Here is a 19405-nt window from a genome sequence, read left to right on the forward strand (position 1 = left end):
ATCACATCTCACTCAGGTGATACACATCTGATCTCAGCATTCTATGCATTAATATCTGAGGTGGGCACCCGGGAAAAATTGACATACATAGGTACGTGGGAAAGTACCCTTGATCGACAAATATCAGAGAAGGAATGGGAGGCTTTATGGGGAAATATTCCAAAGCTCATTCGGTCTATACAATTAAGGGAGATGTGGTATAAAACCCTCACCCAATGGCATTATACCATGTAGCGCTAAGATTTATGTACCCAGAGATGTCCTCAGAGTGCTGTCGAGAATTTAAGGCGTGGGGGGATTGGGTGCACATTTGGTGGTCCTGTCTGTCTTTGAAAGCATTTTGGGGCCAAGTATGCATGACAGTGAAGGAGGTGGTACGGATTGATGTACCCATGGGGATAGGGGAATGTCTTCTGCATGGCACCACAAGGGAGAGCACGCTTCAAGACATGTATGGTTTTGACATTGGCGATGCTACTAGTGATTACCCGGAATTGGAAGAAGGAAGTTGCTCCTACTAACCATGAATGGCTAAATAATATTTGGCACATACTGGCTATGGAAACACTTGTGTATAGGCGCGTTATAAATGCCATATCATATATCATATCATGGAGTGGCTCACCTACAATATACAGGGGGACAACCTAAAATGTAGGCCAGATTGAGGTTTACTGTTGGGATACTTAAGGGATGATTATCGGATTCAAATGTGTCCGCAGAACATTTGGATGATGGACATTATCTGGAGTCTGTAAGCAATTGACATAAATTAAGGATTTTGTTGTACAATCCTGTAAATCAAAAGAGAAGCAGCTGGGAGGAATGGGGGGGGGTAGCGGACAAAGGCATGGGAGTGGTATGGGGAGGGCTAATGTGTGTTCAAGCTTGTAAAATGCCAATAAAAATAAAAAATAAAAATATTTGTAAAAAAACAGTGGCATCACTCTCATGGCCAAATCTGGGAGCATTTTGTATCCAAAAAAGCATGTGGATGTGTGGTGCTCGTCTGGATTGATATTCTTTTCTCCAAATGAAGTGTGGCAGTTATTACAGATGAAGTGCAGCATAGCAATGAAACGATGGTAAAAGTACCTGTATACATTGACAGGGTCAAGAAAACAGAGGTCTCCTGGTGTTTTTATATCTATTCCATCTTTATTTTGGTTTGCAGTGTATAAGAAGTTGGGCATGTCATCCTATGCGTACGCTGCACAACTTAAAGTTACAAACCATGTGAGTGGGCATAGGTTCCTTAGCATACAACGTACATCAGGGTGACGTCGGAACCAGTATTCTTTTGTACCATGCATGTTTGCCAGGAGATTTGTGATACTTGACTGCAAAACTTCATCTTTGTCTTTTATTTTTTGAAGCAGTGGCGGACATGTTTAAAAAATTAGAGCCTGTTTTTAATGTGTGTACAACTCCATAAAATAGAGTTGCTAGTTCACTTTGGACCAGGAGGTGGAAAATGTATTTGACATTTTGTCTGAGTCTGGGGTCTTCCGAATACAATCGTAAGGAGCAATATTTTTATGCACTAATTTGTGTGGAGCTTTCATCTTATCTTACTCCTTTTCCAAAGTAGAGGAAAATAATGTGCTTGTACACTTTTTTCCCATATGCTCATTGGGGATCCTTTGGCTTTACGCATTTGATATGTTTCTAATGCATCTTTGTTAGGAAAGATTTCTTAATTGTGGGTAATTTTCCTTCCATGTGGCAACCCCTAACATTTTTGCTGTTGTTTTCACCAGGATCTAGACTTTGCCAGAGAAGTGCAGCCTTCTGCCGCACCCCTCTGGGCTTTCGCTCCATTCTTACGGGGAAACTGACATGCCCTTAAGACAGTCAGTACCGGGAAACGTTGTTTTCCGTAGTTCTTTTATTATGTTGCAGCTTTCGCACAACATGACACAAGAGGGCACTGTAAGCTAAGTTACTGCTCTCTTGGGTCTCTAGTCTTCTACAGGCCCTAGATACTCTCTTTGGGTTGTTAATGAACGGTGCAAGTGAATCACGGACAGGACTGGTGGCAGCGATCGTTTCTTGTGTTTTTGAGCTCCTTTTGGCGTTTAAGCGCGTTTCTCGCGCTTTGCCCAAAATGGTGGCCTGGCTCCCAAAATGGCCAGACCACGAGGCTCTTTGTCCTGTCCGCTGACCGTCTTGCCCCCTTCACCTTCCCCAGGTCGAGCCGACCCGGGGCCTTCCTTATTTGGGCATGTACTTTCCCGCGAAACACGGATGCTTTTCGCAGGCTTCTGCAGGTCTTGTGTGTGCTCCAGGATGTGGGGTGGGATGTCTGGTCCCAATACACATCCCGGGTGCCAGAGAGTCTAGTGTGTCGTGAATGCCTGGGACCTCCGTGGTCCGTGATAGGTCCACGTATGGTGTGAGTGTTTTGTGAGCAGATCTCCTATTGGGAACCGTGGATAAGAGGGGGCTGGAAACACCACTACCATGTCGAACTCCTGAGTTCTCACGAACGAAGGAATACAGGAGCCAAGTATCCTGTAACTACGAGGCTGAACCGAGGAATCGCTGGTGACCCACTGAAGGACTGCTCCTTTGCACTGCTGTCGCTTTGTGAAACCCTTTCTACCTCTGATCAAGCGAGAAGGCCTGTACTGGTACAACAGGAACAACTATTCTCGGCATCTTCACCATCTCCTGCACGTAAGCCATTCGGAAGTGTCTCTGGGCCATCCAGAAGACTGACCAGCCTACCCAGGAGTCTTGCTCTGTAACCGCCGTCAGGTTGTGTTGTATTACGAGTCCTTGTCACTCTCACACGATTCGTACACTTGGAATTACCAGGTCTGAAGTGAGTAGTGTACATTGGGCTGAAATACACACGGCCGCTCTGTTGCCCTGCTGTGGTAACAAACTGTGTGGGTTCACTGCGTTTGGGACATCCTCAACTCTAACTTCTGCTGCTGTGGAATCTACACAACACTGAGACGTCCCCTGCTCGTATCTGAACCTGCCAGCACCGAAACTGACGCGGAGAAGCCTGGGTCTGCCTGCATCGGGGACCGGTGAGTAGCATCGCTAGGAACTGGTCGCCCTCCTGCAGGAGCCCATAGCTTTTCCCCGTTGTGTCTAACAGCACGCCTTTCCGTACTCGCGCTCTGCTTCTGCCCACAGTGGAGGCTGCGCTTGAGTCGCAGAGCTCTGTTCATATTCATTTGTTCATCGAACTAAACTGCCTGATTCCCTCGAAGAGACTCCCCTTTTGCCCGTTGGCACCAGCGTGTGCAGGTACTTTTAAGCACAAGGCTCCACTCTTCATAGGGCTTGGACTTCCTTTTAGTTAGGTGCCTCTGAAGGCGGACTGGGTCTAATTATTATTCGCACTGTCTGTTTTCCTCCCCATCTAGGTGATCTACACATTTTGTGCGTCTAACTCGTTAGACTCGTTTGTATTTGTATATATATTGTATTGGATTGGTATGTGTTGGTTTACTTGAGTTTCATTGTGATTTCTCGCTACGGTCAATGTTACAAAGGTCTTGTAATAAATGTGTCTATATTTTTAATATAACCCCTGCTTGGAGTAATTTGTATGTGTCCTTGCTTTGTGTGCTCATTGCGGGCTTTCAGTCACCCTCACCCCTCTTGAGACCTAGTCTTAACCGCCGCGATCGCTACCCTGATTGGTCTGGCTTGTCCAGAGGTTACCCTGCTCCAAGAAACTAGGCTGGCCTTCTGAACCTCTGCCCCTCCAGGACAGAGTTCAGAAATCCATCTTAACAAATTGGTGTACAGCAGTGGGATACGACTGAAGGTATCCAGTGTTGCACACGAGCGAAGGCATTTCAGGTTATTCCTACCAGGACACCTAGTGAATTGTCGTAGTATAACTTTTAAAAGGCCATAGTCCTATCTAACAGTATGGAAACAAATACCTTGTTAACTTTAAATGCTTCTAAATCCGAAACATTGAAAAAGATGTGTGCGGAGAGAGGTGTCTCCTCTCAAGGCACCAAAATGGATATGATCCAAAGGATCGTGGCGTGGCAGGAAGTGCAGCTTGACGCTATAACTTCTGAAGACACTGCGGAAGGAGGTGGGGCTGCTCCCACTGGTAGAACCGACAGTTCTGCTGCTGCAATGGTCCACCGCGACCACGAGGAAAGGGAGGATGAGATGTCTAATATTTCCTCTGCCAGTGATGATGGGGAGGCCATGCTTGAATTCAAGAAGCAAGAGCTGCTGTTTAGGCAGAAGGTACTTGATTTCAACATGACCAAACTAAGAATCGAACAGGCCGAAAAACAGAAAGACAGGGATCACCAGTTGGAACTGGCCAAGCTTCAGGTTGCAAATGGATCCAAGGGTCCTGGACATGGGTCTGGGGCCTCCTCTCATCCACGATTTCCAAAAGATCTGCTCAGTGTGTATGAGGAAAAGAATGACATTATGGACTGGCTGAATACGTTTCAGTATGCATGTGAAGTTCAACAAGTTGACAATGCTGATAAGATTGCCTGGTTACTCAGCAGACTGCCCCATTCTGGCTGTAGTGCCATTATGGAAATGTCGAAGGCTGAGCGAGCAGATTTTGCAATGTTAAAGCAAACTCTCATTTTAAAGTTTGGAAAGACTCCTGCCCAATATTTAAAACTATTCAGAGAGTATAAGAAAAAAGGAGGTGGTACTTGGGTATCTTATGTAACCGAATCCTTAAAAAACTTGACTGGCTGGGTCGAAGGTTATAAGGTTTCTAGCTTTGAAGGCATGATAAGTCTTGTCATGCTGGAACATATTTTTGCACCTTCTTCCCCGGAGCTTAAGCAGCATTTGGCCGATTCGAAGGAGATAGATCCTAAGAAGCTAGCCATTGCCGCAGATTTATGGGTGTCACATCGAGTGTCCCATAAGTACAAAACTCATCCTGGTAAGCAGGAGGAAGGGAAAAAGTCCAAAGATAAGGAGGGTGGAGAATCTGATAAATCTTCTTCTCAAAAGGGCCACAAAAAGAAAAATAAGGGTAAGACACAAGAGAACTCACAGGGTAGTGGAGGTCAGCCTCCGAAACAGAACTCTGGTTACAATAAGCCTCCCTATGTAAACAAACCCAATGGATCTTGTTTTGCTTGTGGAGCAACTGACCACGTGAAGGGGGATCTCCGGTGTAAGGTTAAACCTTTGGGGGTCCACTCCGCTAATCTGGCCTTCTCCTCCTACGAAGAAGAAGAGATTACAGGAGCATCCTTCTCCCCAGACTCCTTCCCCAGCGGGATAGAAGCTGAGGTAGTTTTAGTTTCCCTGGGTTCCTGGGAGCCTAAAGTCACAGAGGCTTATGCTAGGATTCCAGATAATACCAAGCACTACTTTAAAGACAGTGTGCTGATCAATGGAGTGGATACTCCAGCTCTTAGGGATAGTGGGTGCAGTCGAACTGTAGTGGATTCTACCTTGGTAGACTCAGAGGAAGTTGCCAGAGCTACTCTGATGCCCACTAAGTTGGCTGACGGCCCACCTCGCATGTTTCCAGTAATACCTGTAAATCTTACTTTAAATGGTACAGCAGTCAGATTCCAGTGAGCATTCAGAGAAACATCCCAGGAAAGGTCTTGTTAGGCAATGATCTCAGAGCTTTAGGGCTCGTAGGAGACACAGCCGACAGACCCTGCACACGGTCTCAAACACGGGCAGCATTGGCCAAGACCAATACGCCGCCCCAGCCAAAGGGGAAATCCAAGGCGAAAGGAGTAAGCAAGTCAAGACGAGGGAAAGAGAACATTCCCCCGAACTCGCCTACCACTGCGGTGGAGGAAGTTGGTCAATCGTCCGGGCCTGACGAGGAGGTGGCGATGCCTGAAGTATTTGACCCCAATGACCATCCTGAACTAAAAGACTTGTTAGTAGAAGGTGGTCCTGACAGGGAAGAATTCAGTAAAGGCCAACGTGGGTGCCCATCTCTGGAAGGCCTAACGAGACAGGCCTGTTCCCAGCTTGAGGGTGAACCTCCTGGGACGCATCAGATTTATTGGGAAGGTGGACTCCTGTATAGTGAGCCCACAGAGTCTACAGAATGAGACCATAGGAGGTTGGTGGTTCCCCTTGCTATAAGACCCTTCCTCCTGCAGCTGGCGCATGAAGTGCCCCTTGCTGGTCACCTTGGTATTAAGAGGACCAAGCAAAGGTTATCCATGCACTTCTACTGGCCCAAGATGGGGGTGCAAGTAGAAAGTCACTGCAGGAGTTGTGCCTCCTGCCAGTTATCTGGTAAGAGTGGTTCAACAATCCAAGCTCCATTGGTACCACTCCCAGTTGTGGGAATACCATTCGAAAGGGTAGGGATCGACATTGTTGGTCCCCTTGACCCACAGACATCCTCAGGCAATAGGTTTATCTTGGTGCTAGTCGACTATGCTACCAGATATCCTGAGGCCATCCCATTGAAAACTGTAACTGCCAAGTCAGTTGCAAAAGCGTTATTTGGCATCTTTACTAGGGTTGGCTTCCCTAAAGAAGTTGTGTCTGACAGAGGCAGCAACTTTATGTCAAAGTATATGCAGGCTATGTGGAAAGAATGTGGGGTCACCTACAAGTTCACTTCTGCATACCACCCCCAGACCAATGGTCTGGTGGAACGTTTCAACAGAACGTTAAAGAGCATGATTGGGGCTCTGGAAGAACCTCTGAGAAGAAAATGGTATCTTCTTTTACCATGCTTACTGTTTGCCTACCGAGAGGTACCACAGGAGGGTGTTGGCTTCAGCCCCTTCAAACTTCTGTTCGGTCATCCTGTACGGGGACCCTTAGCCATAGTCAAAGAGGGATGGGAGATGCCCACTCCCCCTGTTACTACCAACGTAGTAGATTATGTGCTGGGGCTCAGAAAACGGATGGTACTTCTGATGGGCTTGGCTAGTGATAAATTGAAGGCAGGACAAGCGCTGGTGAAACATTGGTACGACCAGAAAGCTTCCCTCATCAACTTTACACCTGGTCAGCAAGTCCTGATCATGAACCCCATAAGGCCTTGAGCTTTACAGGACAAATGGTCAGGCCCTTACACAGTAGTGGAGCCACTTGGGTGAGGTTAACTATTTAGTGGACCTTGGAAGGCCTGGACAGGCTCCAAAAGTGTTCCACGTAAATAGGCTGAAGGCTTTCGTCCCAAGAGTCGAAATCGCAGCACTGCTACTGGCTTCAGATGTTGAGGAAGAGGAATCTGAACCTCTCCCCGACCTGTTCCAAAGTGGTCCTTCAGATAGCTCCTTTGAGGGTGTCCAAGTGGCCACTCACCTGACTTCTAATCAGCAGGCTGAGGTGAAAAGTTTGCTTCGGCAGTTTTCCCCCCTGTTTTCACAGTCGCCTGGTTTGACACTTTGGTGCAAACATAACATAGACACAGGAGACAGTGTACCTACCAAGAGTAGGGGATACAGGATGTCAGACAAAGTACGGTCTTACATTAAGACCGAGGTCAACAAGATGTTAGACCTTGGGGTGATTGAACCCTCTAGTAGTCCTTGGTCCAGCCCTGTGGTTTTGGTTCCAAAGGCAGGCACTTCTGAATTGAGGTTCTGCATGGATTACAGGGCTCTGAATGCCGTCACCAAGACAGATGCACACCCCTTGCCTCGAACAGATGAGCTGGTGGATACTTTGGGTGCCTCCAAGTACCTCAGCACGTTTGACCTCACTGCTGGCTATTGGCAAATAGCTTTAGCAGAACATGCCAAGGAGAAGACAGCGTTTTCTACTCCAGACGGCCTTTACCAATTCAGGGTAATGCCGTTCGGGTTGAAGAATGCACCTGCCACTTTCCAGAGGCTTGTGAATCATGTGTTGAATGGGTTGGACGAATTCCGTCTTGCATATCTAGATGATATAGCAGTTTTCAGAGCCATCTGGGAAGACCATGTGAAACACCTCGGGATTGTGCTCCAGGTTCTTCAGAAAGCACACTTGACCATAAAGGCTAGTAAGTGCCAGATTGGACAAGGCTCAGTGGTTTACCTTGGACATGAAGTAGGTGGAAGGAGGATACAGCCTCTTCCCAGTGAAGTACAAGCAGTACAAGACTGGCCTACCCCCACTACACAGACCCAAGTGAGAGCCTTCTTGGGACTCACAGGGTATTACCGAAACTTCATGGCAGACTATGGCACCATAGCTGCCCCTCTGACTGCCCTCACTACTCCGAAGAAACCCAAGAATGGTAACTTGGACCGACGAGTGTGAGAAGGCCTTCAACGGCTTAAAAGAATCCTTGTGCCAGGCCCCTGTCCTCAGGGCCCCTGATTATCAAAGACCTTTTATTGTGCAGACAGACGCCTCTGACACTGGGATAGGAGCTGTACTATCGCAAGTAGATGAGAAGGGTAAGGAACACCCTATTGGTTTTATTAGTCGCCAGCTTAAGGACACAGAACTCAGATGGTCCACAGTGGAGAAATAATGTTTCTCTGTTGTGTGGGCCCTACGGAAGCTGAGGCCCTACCTCTATGGGACCCACTTCACTGTGCAAACTGACCATAAGCCCTTAAAGTGGCTAATGAACATGAAGGGAGAGAATCCAAAGTTGCTTAGGTGGTCCATAAGTCTACAAGGCTTCGACTTCACTATTGAGCATAGGCCAGGTGTCCAACATAGCTATGCTGATGGGTTATCCAGAATGTTTAACCGACCTGAACAAGAGACTCATCCAGGGGTGGATTAGTTCCCCCTGTCCATAGTCTGGGAGGGGCGAGTGTTAGGCAGGGTTTTCGCTCCATTCTTACGGGGAAACTGACATGCCCTTAAGACAGTCAGTACCGGGAGACGTTGTTTTCCGTAGTTCTTTTATCATGTTGCAGCTTTCGCGCAACATGACACAAGAGGGCACTGTAAGCTAAGTTACTGCTCTCTTGGGTCTCTAGTCTTCTACAGGCCCTAGATACTCTCTTTGGGTTGTTAATGAACAGTGCAAGTGAATCACGGACGGGACTGGTGGCAGCGATCGTTTCTTGTGTTTTTGAGCTCCTTTTGGCGTTTAAGCGCGTTTCTCACGCTTAGCCCAAAATGGTGGCCTGGCTCCCAAAATGGCCAGACCACGAGGCTCTTTGTCCTGTCCTCTGACCGTCTTGCCCCCTTCACCTTCCCCAGGTCGAGCCGACCCGGGGCCTTCCTTATTTGGGCATGTACTTTCCCACGAAACACAGATGCTTTTCGCAGGCTTCTACAGGTCTTGTGTGTGCTCCAGGATGTGGGCTGGGATGTCTGGTCCCAATACACATCCTGGGTGCCAGAGAGTCTAGTGTGTTGTGAATGCCTGGGACCTCCGTGGTCCGTGATAGGTCCACGTATGGTGTGAGTGTTTTGTGAGCAGATCTCCCATTGGGTCCCCTCCGTTTTGGCGCGAAGGGAACCGTGGATAAGAGGGTGCTGGAAACACCACTACCATGTCGATCTCCTGAGTTCTCACGAACGAAGGAATACAGGAGCCAAGTATCCTGCAACTACGAGGCTGAACCGAGGAATCGCTGGTGACCAGCTGAAGAACTGCTCCTCTGCACTGCTGTCGCTTTGTGAAACCCTTTCTACCTCTGATCGAACGAGAAGGCCTGTACTGGTACTTCGACCCTTGGAATAGTGGGAACAACTATTCTTGGCATCTTCACCATCTCCTGCACGTAAGCCTTCGGAAGTGTCTCTGGGCCATCCAGCAGACTGACCAGCATACCCAGGAGTCTTGCTCTGTAATCGCCGTCAGATTGTGTTGTTTTACGAGTCCTTGTCACTCTCACACGATTCGTACACTTGGCATTCCCAGGTCTGAAGTGAATAGTGTACATTGGGCTGAAATACACACGGCCGCTCTGTTGCCCTGCTGTGGTAACAAACTGTGCGGGTTCACTGCGTTTGGGCCATCCTCAACTCTAACCTCTGCTGCTGCGGAATCTACACGACGCAGAGACGTCCCCTGCTCGTATCTGAACCTGCCAGCACCGAAACTGACGCGGAGAAGCCTGGGTCTGCCTGCATCGGGGACCGGTGAGCAGCATCGCTAGGAACTGGTCACCCTCCTGCAGGAGCCCATAGCTTTTCCCCGCTGTGTCTAACAGCACGCCTTTCCGTACTCACGCTCTGCTTCTGCCCACAGTGGAGGCTGCGCTTGAGTCACGGAGCTCTGTTCATCTTCATTTGTTCATCGAACTAAACTGCCTGATTCCCTTGAAGAGACTCCCCTTTTGCTCGTTGGCACCAGCGTGTGCAGGTACTTTTGAGCACAAGACTCCACTCTTCATAGGGCTTGGACTTCCTTTTTGTTAGGTGCCTCTGAAGGCGGACTGGGTCTAATTATTATTCGCACTGACTGTTTTCCTCCCCATCTAGGTGGTCTACACATTTTGTGCGTCTAACTCATTAGACTTGTTTGTATTTGTATATATATTGTATTAGATTGGTATGTGTTGGTTTACTTGAGTTTCATTGTGATTTCTCGCTACGGTCAATGTTACAAAGGCCTTGCGATAAATGTGTCTATATTTTTTAATATAACACCTGCTTGGAGTAATTTGTAAGTGTCCTTGCTTTGTGTGCTCATTGCAGGCTTTCAGTCACCCTCACCCCTCTTGAGACCTAGTCTTGACCGCCGCGATCGCTACCCTGATTGGTCTGGCTTGTCCAGAGCTTACCCTGTTCCAAGAAACTAGGCTGGCCTTCTGAACCTCTGCCCCTCCAGGACAGAGTTCAGAAATCCATCTTAACAATCTTCAATGTTGTTTTGAGTGTAGTGGGTGTATACACTCAAATGTTGACTGCATTAACAGTTTCTACACGTTCAAATTGGCCAGTTGCTCGTGAATCTTGAATTATTTGGGTGGTTTCTCTTAGGTTTTCCTCTATGTTTATATCTTTGTAGTATTCATTGTTTTCTTTGAGATATTGTAGGGCTTGTCTAACTTTGTTTAAGTCGACTAATTGTTGCCAAATTCTTTTGTCTTTTGTTGGTACACCATTAGCTACTACAATCAAAGATTGATTTATTGGCCAATCTACTCTGAGAGTTTCAAAATTTTCTTTAAGATCTAATGGCAAATATTATACTTTGCTACAAATGCCTTTTAGTAACTCAGATGGAGGAAATGTGGCCTTTTTTCGGTTGAAGGCGTATTATAGCTTGAAATGGGTGTACTGTTTGGATTATAATGCTCTCATACAAGTTAAGCTGTTGGAGAATATTTCTAAGTTATTAGTGACAGCACGTGATGGCATTTGGTTATTGTCAAGCTTTGTATTACAGTATGTGCAAACTATTGAGGGGTCAGTTATTTTGTATTTATTTTTTGCTTTTAGATATAAAACTAATTAGAACCATTGGGATTCCTTGTTGTCTTATATTTTGTAGGCCATATCTATTATTTCCTTGCTTTTCTTATAAAAACGTTCCGTGAAAACAGACACATACTTGCTCTGGTATTTCAGCAGATGTGTTTTCTAACCTAGCTATTTGTTTTTGTATGTGCTTGTTAGGAGGTTGGTGTTTGTGAGGCTTTTGCTAATGTTTTCTAAAGTTACTGAATTTTCTACATCAACTTCAGTTCCAAAATATTTACTTTTTATGTGCTCTATTTTTCAAAGGAGTTCTTTAGCTGTTTCATGTAGGAGATGTTATGTAAATTTTGCGTTCTACAGTAGGACCTTTTGCATAGTATAGCCTATGCACAAGATTCCATATAGTGAAATGGTTTGTTGCTAACAGGTTGATCTGGTGGAAGGTGCTTTTGCAAGCAGTTACGGAAATTCAGGCCAATGAATGTCCTTGCAGTCCAGTGTGGCTGTGCACTGGACAGGAGTCCATGGTTTGAAAAGATTTGATTCTACTTGTGTCTTTTAGTTTCACATAGTGATTGAGGAATTGTCGTAAAGATTTAAAGGATTGTTGGCATACGTTACACATTGAGCTGCATGCCCATTTGCACACTGGACGGTTTGTTTGGGTGAAAGGGACATTTGGTTGAAAGTTTGTTGGGGAACTTTTTTCTATAAAGGTTTATTTTGCCATAATGGTGTCTCCTACCATTCCATACACTCGACCATTACTGTCTATGGCAAATGTTTTTTTTCTTGTTTTTTTTCTTGTTTGTGTGAATCCATTCACCTTCTCAAAAGTTTGAAAAGGTATCTATATTGACATTCTGCATGTTTAGAAGTAGTCTTTGAAATGTATTTATTAATTTAGTGATTTCATTCTGTTTATTATCAATATAAACAACTTCTTCTTTAGTAGAATAGTGCTGTCAACTAGAGCTTCGTGGATAAGTCTTCTGTGGTAGTTTTTAAAGGTAAATAGTGGCTTTTCAGCTGTCTTCATAAGATTGTGAAGAACTCTGCAGTGGAACGTTTTATGCAAAATTATTTTTTTGGAATGCTTTACTGCAGCTACATTAACATTGGTAGATAAGTGTTAGGTTCATTGGTAGGTTTGCTTTTGTTTATACATCTTTTTCTACCTTTAGTTTTTGGAAGAGGAGCCTTACTTGTTTTAGTGGCTGTTGGTTTAGTTTTGTTGAGTGAGGTTACTAGCTGTTTTTTTAATGCTTTCTATACATTGTTTGAGAGGTGAATGACTAAATGGCTTGCTTTTATTCTTATATTCGTATATTCCTATTTACTTTGTTTTCTACACAGTTGCCTTTTAGTAGGCATTTTGTTATGTCTGTTGGGAAAAATGAAAGTTTGAGTTTGAAAGTTGTACAATTTACATTTATGTATTGTGGATGGGTCTGTGGGTGTGTTTTTAGAGATGAAGAGGGTGCTGTGTGATTGTGTATGGGATGATAGGTGTAATTGGGAAGGTTGTAAAGATAATAGTCTGTGCAGCTGTGATGGGCTTGGGTTAGTAAGTAAGGAAGTGGTGGTGTGATTGTACAAGTAGGGACATTATGATGGTTTGGAGAAAACAGTGGATGTTGTAATGGTGGTGTTTCAATCAGAATAGAAAGAGTGTGTGTTGCAATATAATGAGTAAGAGAGAAATAAATGTTGTTGATTAGAACAAATACTCTGACTAATATATAAAGCAAGTAGGTATATGTGGTAATGGTGAAGTACTTTTAGTCAGTGCGGTTGTTATTTATTAAGATAGCAGGATTTGTTGGGAAAAAAGGTTAATGAAGTTGTGTTATGGGTAGTGTACTAAAGTGTGTTAACTATGTTGTTAGAACAATTGCAGTATGAATACTGCTGTTTGGCACATTAGAAGTAACAGGGCAGAAATGGGTGTGAGGAAACGGTGTATATCTAGGTTATTTTATAGGGAAAATGTGGCCTACTGGTACTGCAATGGTGGATTGTTGTTGCAGCAGTGTGTGGGGTCTTGTAGTACAGGTTGGGGAAGAAGAGTACTTTATATGTAAGGTGAAGTGTTATATATAGATACGTTGCCGATATACAAGTATGCGTGAGCAGGTGGAGAATTGTGGCAGTGTAAGGGATGTAATGAGTGAGGTTTGAGAGTGTGACATTCATATGGAATGAAAAATAGAAAATGCTGAGCATTTAAAAATGTTTTTAGGAGCATTTTCATGAAAGGTAAAACATGCATATGTGCATTTATAGCAGCATTGTGTGTACATGGTTTGTAAAAGAAAGGGAAAGCAGATGGAAAAGATCTGTAGCACATTTTGGGAGTTGTACTTGCACTTTTTCAATTAGAGAACTTGGAGTGCAAGCCCTAGAATGCATAGAAGAAACTAGGACTGGATAAGAACCTACAGATTGGAATGGTTGATGGTAGCGGTAATGCATGTACTGTGAAGATATTGAACAGCCCCACACTAAGTGGCACTTACAAATGTTGGATAAATGTTTTGCATCTGCTTTTTGTTTGTTTAGAAATAGTTATATACTTGAAATTTGTGGGTATATGGCCCGTCATAGGGCGTTCTGCTCACTCAGGAATATTCTTACTAGGCTGAGCCGTGGTGTATAGGTCATAAAAATGGTGTACCCACTTCCACCAAATATATAGAATAAATAGCAATAGTATGACTTGTTCACTGCGCTCTTCCCTTGGAAATCAATCCATACTATTGTTGAAATTGTTATATTAATATAGAAACAATCCAAAGTTCCATCCGTGTGCTTTTTTTATTTTTGAAGCAATAAGTCAGCCGACACGTGTTTCGACTTGATCATCGTTCTCAAGGCTGACAAAACATTTCCCATCCCAGTGTAAATACAGTGCATGCAAATGTATTTGGTATCATATACAAATTCAAGGACCATAACCCAAGTTCATAATGGTACAATATTCAATTAATGTATATATTGCACATACCCATATTGTGGTCGATATTGCAGGAGGTTGGAGGGTTGAACAGCGAAGATCAAAATATAAACAAAAGAAAAATTACCCATAAATTGTCAAATAATGATAATGTCCGATCTATCTCAGTTTTGTTATGTTGGTAAGTTACAGCAGCACCCCACAGTGACACCGCACCAGGAATAGAAAAGTGATCCCAAAGTGATAATAGTTGCATCATATGATTGGTGTCACTAATTGGTTGAAATTAGAAATTGTGAAATGGTGATACTAGCAATGCAGTAATGTTAACTTAAAGTAAACTAGCATTCCGTGTCATTAACTATATGAAATGGAACAAGTCTCACCTATCTTCATTGAATTCCATTCAGATATGGATTTTCGAATTGAGATGATCAACGAAAATGTTTTCTATCTTTCTGATGCAAATATCTGTTTATGCAAAATATTTTATATGAGGCCTTTGTCAATAATATATGAGATAGCCATTAATATGCAATGTTCATTTTCGTTTTAATACATGTTATTATATTGCTCACACGGACTCACCAGAAAGTTACTTGCACATGTTGACAATACTAGGAGTCATATGTTAATTTCTATGATGCGGCTATTCTGATACAGCCGGCTCGCCGTTACGCATACGATTGTATCATGTATCCTGATAAGCAAAGAAAAGCGCTTATTAAAATAACGCCTGTAGGCCTCCCCATTGTTATTTAAAGTGCAGTTCCCCCTCGTAAGCTTACCTTTATTGTGGGCTCGATCCCTTCGCAGCGAGGTTCCAACTCGCAAGCGTTCATTCTGTGTCTATTTATCCTTTGCTATTGTAGTGCGCTATCCTCCCATTGGTGCCTGTGTACCAGGTTATCGCTCATGCTCCGATTTAGAGGCACTGTCATTGGGCGCATGTCTGTTGGTAATTAAACTGGTCTTGCGCGCATGCGCAATATCATACAATTGAAAGTGAAAGTACCAGTGTACGATGGTTCATTCCATGGTTTTAGTGCATGGTCACCCATCTGTTACACGTATCACCGATTCTGAATTCATTGTCTCATAAAAAATCAATGTTAGCTTCCTCAATACTTATATAAGGACTTAAACCAAGTATAATTTATATATTCTAATGATTTATATGTGTGCGATGGAATTAAGTGTTAGAAGTGTCATTGGGATGGATTAGAAGGTACAAATCAAGTTTCTAGCATATTGGTATATATACTAAGTGTATTTGAATAGAAACCATTATAAAAACTATTGCTAATGTAAGATTTCCCAAGTAGCACACGGTCAGAGGGGGTGCCGCCACAGCACACCAACATTGTTTAGAGGTTTCAAACAGATTGATTGTACAAGTGCCAATAGTGCAACTTCATTCTAATATCCTGACAATTCCTTTTTTCTGGCTAGCTCTGTTCGTTGAAGAAAAAATCTTAAAAACACATACATCTCATTATCCGTGTTCAGCCCATCCTGAGTACAACGAAGTTAACAAATGCATTTAGCCTCTAATTGTCATAACTTCAAAATAGTGTCACCACCTCTTTTCCCTTTTCTAACTTTCATTAAACCTATAAATCGGAAGTCTTCCTTGTTACTAGCTTGATGCATAGCGGTGGCAGGGTTGGGGGCTTAGTTTACCATAACTGTCGAATTTCAGGGGGTTTTCGGTTTTAATTTGAAGCATAAAGGGGAGGTGGAAAGTATTTTTGTAGTGAAGTGTACAGGTCTTTGTTAGGGCAACGTAACCATAACGTCCCCTCAAGAAATTTTTTTTAGTGAATTGTACGGGTTTTTAGGAGTACGATTTACATATAAGGTGTACCTAAGAAAACCATTTTGTACTGCATGGCACAGATATTCAGTAGTGCAACATAACCAAAAGGTTCCTTTAGGAAGGGTCGTTTGGTTAACAATATGTAGCTTCCGAAGAATGCCACATGAAAATATATTGTCGTACAGCACTGTGACATTTCCCAGAAGCAGTACACACTTACCTGAACAAAGGATGCCAGTTGGGCAATGTGGAAATAGATTTTATATTCATGTAGGAACGTATACCTTCAACATTTGCCTTAAACAACGCCAACACATACTGGTATGCAGCGACTGCGAATGCACTACACATTATATATTGGTAGGGAAAGTTGTACTTATCTGAAAAAGACATCAGCTAAATGCAGCCTTCCTCCCTAAGAAACAGCAGCAGTGGTTAATGCAAAAGCATAAGAGACTGTGTTGCTATGTAGCACATAACAGACGGAAATAAATTGTTGCCACACATACAGTCACTCATATTACCGTTTGATGCCTTTTTGCTCAATGCCGGTCGCATATTACCTTATTGCCTGCTGTGGCAAAAAATAAAGATACCCGTAAACAAAGTTAATAATGGGTTAACAACGACCTTTCACAGTATAATTGAAAAAAAAATAAAACTTGAATACACTTCACGCACTCCTTATTTCTCTGTGAAGTACATAGGCGCAATAATCTTTGCCAGCAATAGTCTAAATTACGAATGCAGTAACGTGTGCTACTAAAAAGGAAGGACGTGTACTTGTAATCCCAGGTGACTTTGGCAGTAAGGATCACAAAAGAAAATCCTCTTTCAAGATGGCCGGCCATAGAAAAGGAAGGCGTTTATTGCATATATAGGCCCTCTTCCCTTTCCATTGTATGTTGCAAAAAGCACAAGGACGTGGCGTGATGCAGAACCTGTAAATAAACATTCAGCGACGTACAAGCTAATAAATGACATTTGCAAATAAAACAGAGGAATGGTAAAGAACATGTGACCATTTTACAGGTTACAAACTAGATTTATTTAATAATCCCAGGCGACTTTGGCAGTAAGGATCACAAAAGAAAATCCTCTTTCAAGATGGCCGCCATAGAAAGGGAAGGCGGTTATTGCATACATAGTCCCCCTCTTCCCTTTCCATTGTAGGTTGCAAAAAGCTCAAGGACGTGGCGTGACGCAGAACCTGTAAATAAACATTCAGCGACGTACAAGCTAATAAATTACATTTGCAAATAAAACAGAGGAATGGTAAAGAACACGTGACCATTTTACAGGTTACAAACTAGATTTATTTAATAACAAACTTGCAGAGACCATCAGAATAATCGCATAAGCAATGCAATTATTACAATGCTGGTTAGGGAGGCATTGCAAACGTTGAAGATAAGGAGGCTGTTTTCTTGGTGCAAACAAACATTTTGGGGTCTTCGTTGAAGCAGTCGTTTTGTTTTGACAGTTATTTCCCAAAAGTCGTCATGACGTAGAGCTTACAGCACCATAAATGATCACGTTGCTCTGAATAACGAGTTCAGTGAACGGACAAAGCAGGCTTACAGTGTCATTCCACATTATTGTTATGGACAGGCAACCGCTCGCCAGCAGTTGTATTTGCCGTTCGAAGAAGCCCTCACTGGGGATTTGAAAACAAGGGCACGCACAGTATGGCAAAATATACCTAATCGGGAAAAGTTACAAAAGTGTCAGTAACCAACCTGTACCAACATTTTTTAAAAAATCAAATCGAAACTGTGCAAAGTGGTACACAAAAGTACATGCTCAAATTTGACATTTTAGTAATATGTTACTAATGTCCAAATTTACCTTTAGGTGGAGGTTAGAAACGGCGAGATTTTGCATGCGCCGTGAAAGAAAATAAACTGCCAAGTACACAGAAAGACGATAATGTAGGTATGAAACAAAAACGAGTGGACAAATAAAAAGAAATTACGTCTTGTCATTTCAAAGAAGACCAAAAAAACGTGCAAAGTTATACACAAACCTATGTGGACAAACTAAGCGTTTCAAATTAGGAACATAAATAGTAAAAAAAGGTTGAGTGCAGTCATACCCTGCAAATGAGCAACGTGTGCACTCTGCAACATTACAGGAAAATTGTACAAGGGCAGAAAAATAATACGTAAAGTATATTAGCACAATTAGATGGGCAGTTATGTAAAAATAAAACACGGATTGCTGTACAGTGGGCTAAAGTAAACTTACGAAATATTTATAGCTTCCATTCTTTTTCGGCAAGTCAGTCACGAATGTGTTTGCAGTGAAGAATCTTCCTTGACTGATATGCATGTCACTTACAAACTTTTTAATACATAACCTTAACAATTGAGTTTTTTTTTTACCATTTCATTCCGTGAATAGCGCGCAAGTTTGTCTTGGGCTCAGGGTCAAAAAACAATTGCCCCTTTACTTTCACTCGGATGCGCGGGCGTACTGAGCGGTCAACCAAAAAAGCAACTCGTGTGGCCTCCACTCAGAAGGCAAATATATTCTTGCTTTGAAGCAACATAACAAAATCTAATTATAACAACCTGTACTCCCATACAGCTTTAGAAGCGCTGTTTCAAGCAAACAGTGCAGATGATAGCCTTAGTCCTCAAAGCTGTAGAGGCCAATCTGAGGAAAATATTAGTGCAAAACACATTTTAATTCACACGCTATAATTGGTCATGGTTCAATGAGCATGAACTTCCATTTAAACGTATCATTTTGCAGAGAAGAAAACTGCACTTTGTCACTTTGTGCTGCCACAGCTCATTGGGTCCCCTGAAATGTCATCTTGTGAAATACTATTACTTGAGTGTGAGGATGATAATGCTGTCTTGTTTTGGAGCTGTTTCTGGTGGTATCCGCACACACGAAAACATTAGTAGAAGAGAGGGGGCCACCGAACAAAGGTACCTTACTGCATGCTATTTTGCAAACAATCTGGGAAAGAGCCACATGGTCGTGAGCACAACCTTTTCCCCCCGTTCAGTGTAAGGGGAAAAAAGACGTTTTGAGAACCCCTCCCCCTTATAACTTTCGCCCCCCTCCACCAAACATGTCCAAACTTTCCAACCAAAGTCAGAGTAGGCGATATATTTTTTTTCCAAACTTTGGCGACGATTAGTCCAAGTGTACGACAGTTATAAGGCAGCCAAAAACAGTTCTTTCTATGGAAACAGCCACTCCACCAAAGCAACAAAGTCAGTAACGTCCCTCTCGAATGTGCTGCAGTGGGTGGCGCCAGGACCTAGAGGTTAAGATATATGTCCACGTACTTTTGAATGTACACGTGTACAATGGCTTATGCCTCCACCGCTAAC

The 19405-nt window shown here is 43.3% G+C and overlaps 1 long non-coding RNA gene across 4 annotated transcripts in view; it reads right to left on the minus strand.

Annotated features, from left to right (window-relative positions):
* The window catches only part of LOC138527299 (uncharacterized), a 620886-nt gene extending 605743 nt beyond the window's left edge, over positions 1-15143 (minus strand). For 2 of the 4 annotated variants that reach the window (XR_011283873.1, XR_011283871.1), the window contains exon 1: positions 15025-15143. This is a non-coding gene — a long non-coding RNA (uncharacterized lncRNA). Of the gene's footprint in view, positions 1-14622; positions 14708-14824; positions 14939-15024 lie in introns of those variants that run through there. The other 2 variants (XR_011283874.1, XR_011283872.1) reach the window with 2 other exon arrangements.
* Positions 15144-19405: the final 4262 nt, after the last annotated feature.

The sequence above is a fragment of the Ambystoma mexicanum genome, chromosome 14 (assembly GCF_040938575.1).
Source record: "Ambystoma mexicanum isolate Mex_15411 chromosome 14, UKY_AmexF1_1, whole genome shotgun sequence".
NCBI lineage: Eukaryota > Metazoa > Chordata > Amphibia > Caudata > Ambystomatidae > Ambystoma > Ambystoma mexicanum.